The sequence below is a fragment of the Strongylocentrotus purpuratus genome, unplaced genomic scaffold (genome assembly GCF_000002235.5).
Source record: "Strongylocentrotus purpuratus isolate Spur 01 unplaced genomic scaffold, Spur_5.0 spur5_scaffold_3, whole genome shotgun sequence".
NCBI classification, from domain to species: Eukaryota; Metazoa; Echinodermata; class Echinoidea; order Camarodonta; family Strongylocentrotidae; genus Strongylocentrotus; species Strongylocentrotus purpuratus.
The window spans coordinates 36861298-36866240 of record NW_022145609.1 but is presented as its reverse complement, the minus strand read 5'-3'; the positions used below and the strand labels follow the sequence as shown (position 1 = coordinate 36866240).

General features: G+C 37.7%; 1 long non-coding RNA gene across 1 annotated transcript; it reads right to left on the bottom strand.

Annotated features, from left to right (window-relative positions):
• Positions 1 to 1636: 1636 nt before the first annotated feature.
• Positions 1637 to 4384, bottom strand: LOC755378. The gene is made up of 4 exons (XR_143627.2): positions 4302 to 4384; positions 3249 to 3398; positions 2389 to 2454; positions 1637 to 1936 (listed from the first exon to the last, which is right to left on the bottom strand). It is a non-coding gene; the product is annotated as an uncharacterized LOC755378 (long non-coding RNA).
• Positions 4385 to 4943: the final 559 nt, after the last annotated feature.

Sequence of the window (4943 nt, the reverse complement as noted above, 5' to 3'; positions counted from 1 at the left end):
AGCATGTCACTAGATTCTATATCTGTATAATACTGTAATAGATATGTGATTAGCTAATACCTCAGATCAACTTATTACTATTAGACGATTTCAACTTACAATTGGGCTAGGATTTACCACTACCCCTTTTCCCGACAGAGATAGAAATGTTAGAAGGGGCGTGCAAGTTCGCTCTTTACCCTTAGCACAATAATGACTCACTTGATTCATGTAAACATCAATCACGTTGCGCTCAAACAGGTTTTAAGTCAGAATAGCAATTTCAAGCGAATTGTAGCTCCTTTCGTTATATCAACACTAACTCATGTTAACTTGTGTTAGGTATAATTGAGTGAGAATCACGAAGACAAAGTGACGGAAACATTGAAGAATTAAAGCCACACTGTCCTACTTATAGCTACTTGCTCCCTCTATATAGAAAACAATGCCCAATCGGTGCCTGTTGGTCCCCCATGATCCACTTTTTCTTATGTTAAATGAGAGCTGATTTGATGAGATAACCACCTGTCAGTGACCTTGCAGGTACATGTAGGTCTAATCCTAATGGCCAAACTAGTACAGACGGGCTTTAAGAGAGTCTCATTCTGAGACTGTCCTCTCTTTATTTCTCTCCTTTCTCCATTCCATCTCTTCATCCTTCTCTCCACTGTCTCATTGTGTCACAACAAGCCAACAAGGTGACGTTAGATTTTAAAATCATATCACAAAATCATAAAGACACAACAGTTACAACAGTATGAGTTAAAAACAAAAATAATTAAATACCTGTAAAGACGGTCATACTGTAGGTTCTAAATAAGAAATCAACCCTTTACAATTCAGTTCTCTACGTATGCCCATTATTAACATTAATATACATGGATATGTATATGGTTCGTAAAAATTGTCTCTTTCTTTTAAATCCCATTCCAAAAACTCTTTCTCTCTCAAGCATCACTTATCACATACTTTATCAATGCTCCTCCATCTTTGTCTTTTTCTGTCGTTATTTTTGTTCTTCTTCCCCCTCTCCGGGGACCTCTCTCTCCCTCTATCTTTCACTCTTTACAATTTCGTCCTTTCTCTCTCCCCTTTCTCCAGCTCTCACCTTTCTCACTTTCTCTTGCTTTCATTCGTGATATTCCCCTCTCACTCCCCCTCTCTCTGAATCTCTGTGTCTCTGTCTGTCTGTCTCTGTCCCTCTCTGTCTGCCTGTCTCTCTCTCTCGAACTTCCTCTCTCTCTTTCTCTATCTCTCTCTCACACACACACGCACACAGGCACACACACACACATGCACACGTAACACACGCAAATTATCATATACTTTCTAGCTCTCTATCTCTCTCCCTCTCTGTCTCTCTCTTTCTCCCTCTCTCTTTCTCCAGCTCTCTCACCTTGCTCACTTTCTCTTGCTTTCATTCTTGATATTCCCCTCTCCCTCTCCCTCTCTCTGTCTCCCTGTGTCTCTGTCTGTCTGTCTCTGTCCCTCTCTGTCTCTCTGTGTCTCTGTCTGTCTGTCTCTGTCCCTCCCCCCCCCCCTCTCTCTCTCTCTCTCTCTCTCTCTCTCTCTCTCTCTCTCTCAAAGTCACGTTCATCATCTCAAATTACACAATTCATAATTGCAACACAGTAAAGAATGTATTCAGGTAAAACGATTCAATTGTAAGGAGGGGTTATTACGATTTTAATCGTCTGGCAAATTTTACAATTTTATCAAATTATGGACATTCTTTCCAAAAAATTGGGCTCGTCAGCCCTATTTGCGCTGTCTTCGAAAAGGTTAGTTCACTTTTTGATACAAAAATAAAGACTTCATATCTTAGAGATGAACAAGCTTGCTATCTCGTTTCGGTTGGACTGGTATCTGGTCGATGGATGTTGGCAGGATGAGTGTTCAATTTGGTATCTTGGGGGGTCAAGGGTTAATATACCGAAGAGAAGTGTCTAGTCCTTTCCTGTAGTTTTTGAGAAACAAAACGAAGGGAAAATACAAGATCGGCATTAGGCAAACCCTGATCATCTCCTGTGTATTCGGAATATACTGATTTTATATGTTACATTGATGATGGAATGTGTGAAGTTATTCTGCATAATTATAATATTATGTTGTAAATCGCCAGAGGGTTAGCGTACTTCTTGCACGTACAAGCATGATAGTATTCATATACAATGTTGCCAGCTACCAAGCAACTATGTTTGTTCAAGTCATCATTATGAATGCGGCCACAAAAAACTATTTTCATCATCGTCATTGTGATTTCATTATTATAATCTAATCATTATACTGATGATGAAGGTGAAAATGATGATGGTTGTAAACCTTCGACTCATATGGAGCGAGGGTCTTATCAAAGAAAAGATTAACAAACATAATTGACTTCGAAAGACAAAAATTATTCCTACATACCAGTACAGAAGACAACCTTCCTGGTCTTCTTATTACACCAGCAGCTGTTGGCTCCCTTCATACAGACTGCGTGAACAAAACAAAAACCACAGAAGGTACAATGAATGCCACAAGGAATAACACAATATGAAACAAACAAACACAAATATGAAACTAATGTTCACAGGAACAAAGGGCCTTTCAATATCATTATTATTATTTTTTGTTTATTACAAATCATTTTGTTTCCCCTCATGAGCAACTTAACGTAATCTTTTTACGTAACATATCTACGGGTGTTCGAACACGACTAATATTTTAATAAGAAAAATGTATGGATGGAAATTTCAAGAACGGGTGACTAGCGATTTATAAAGCTGATTCCAATGTAGATAATCCGAGACGAATTATATTTTTCTTTAAATTTGTATATATCTATTAAATATGTTTAAATGGTGAGACCGTGCGGGAATCGTAAAATGGAGATATGCCAGTTAGCTACTTGTGATAACTAAAAAAAAGGGTAGTTACTTGAATTGTAAGCGATTCAAGGAATTAGGCTCGCATGGAAACCGAATAATAAACGAAAATTATCGACTAGAATGAGGGATTTCCTACAGGCAACTGATACGAGGTGGCTCATATCATTTATAACCTGACTTCCACGACCCAATAACTAATTTTTGTCAGCTTTATCTGGAAATTAAAACAACTTCTTGTTTTATCTTTGACTTTCTTCTATCACTAAAGCCAGCTATACAAAATGATATATAAGATAACAATTTAAAAACCGAAATTGAGAGTGAAAATTATCTGATTCCCCGTTAATAGCTAAATATACCAGTATACCAACTAAAACGTGAAACCAGGTAAAGACTTACATCTGTACTTGTTCATCATGCTTCCTCTCTTGTCGAAGGAGAGCATCTCATCCATGGCTTCATCTTCTTCGAAGTCAAAGTCAGCCACGACGGCGACGATGAGGAGGGCAGCAAGAACGAGGAATAGAGCCTTGGACATGGTGATTTCTTCTATTATGACGTCGCACAAACCAAACAAAACCATTGCAAAGAAACAAAGAAAGTAGAACATTAATTCGATTGAAATTTTCAATGAAGATAAACCAAAATTAAATATACCAACAACATAAAACAATCCCCTCCCCCAGAAAAGAAATCGTGGAAACGTAAACATGATTAAATGTTTTAATTTTGGCTGAAGAACCATCTCCCAAAGTATGACATACAAAGCTCGGAAACACTGGATTTGTAAATTAAAGGGTAGATATTCTACAGAGGAAAATGTTCCACCCCCATACAAAAACAAAAATAAAAATAAAGAGATAATCAAAAAGGGCTAAGAATGATCTTGCGTAAGAGGCAAAATAGTGATAAGTGGCATTATCATGACTGAGTGGGGGTAAAAGGATGTACAGGTATACAGAATAATGACCTAAATCATGAATAAGAAGCGATTTAATTTGACAATGGGGAGACATGAAGTAGTAAAAACGTAATACTGTTGTTGTGATAATGTATACGATAAACGTTTAGAAAAATATATCTAGCATAAACACTGGTATGCGTATTTCGAATAAATTATTCACAAAAATATTGCTTAAATTTGGAATGGATCCTACATGCGGCAACATTAAAACAGAAAAAATATCTTGTTTTGTTTTAAGTATTCGATCTTTAGCTGATACAAACACGATTAAAAAAGGAACTTCGGAAAAGAAACCCGAAGGCATTTTCCATAGCCTTTTCCGACACCCTGTTTTATTCGAGAACATATTGCGCAATTTGAACATGATGCGATACTCAAAAGAGGATCCTTGCGATTGCCCTTGGATTGATTTCTCGAAAGTCTTTACAGTCGAGTTTACGATAAAATGATTTTAATCAGTTTTAGTAAGAAGATGTGTAGGTACTTACCGGTTGTGGTGAGTGGAAGACACTTCTCAAAGTCAATGCTTAAAATTCGCAGACAATGCCTTCTAAGCCGCCACCGTCTCCCATTTATACCATTCCGAGCGAGCACTCCTCAGACATGCCAACTAAATGATCATTTAAGGATAGCTCATTAACTACTGGAGATGTCTAGTGCCATTATCAGAACAACGTAAGCCGTCAAGCTTGGCAGAGTTGGGGTTAAATGGACAAGAAGTAATTAACTGGCATCTGCTAAACAGGCTAGCACACAGGGTCAAGTTTTAGAGAGCGAGAAGGGGGGGGGGGGGTGTAAAACTGAAATGGTATTCAATAATAAAGCGCGAATACGGATCAGTACTCACGTGACATTTCGAGCTGACGAATCAATTTTCATCATGTTACTCCAGTGCACAGCGACCATGAAATTGTTATTTTTACGCTAGTTACATACCTATATTTTGTGCTTACGGCGGTTGGAAACTGTTCCTATGACGTATAAAGCTGAAGCTTAATAACATTAAACTGCGCATTTTCTCGTAATCAGTAAGGACATGTTCAGATCACCCCAGCTGACTTTCTATATCATATTTCATTGTATTTTAGAGTAAGCTTTACATTCCTATACGTCAGGACTAATTAAGGAAA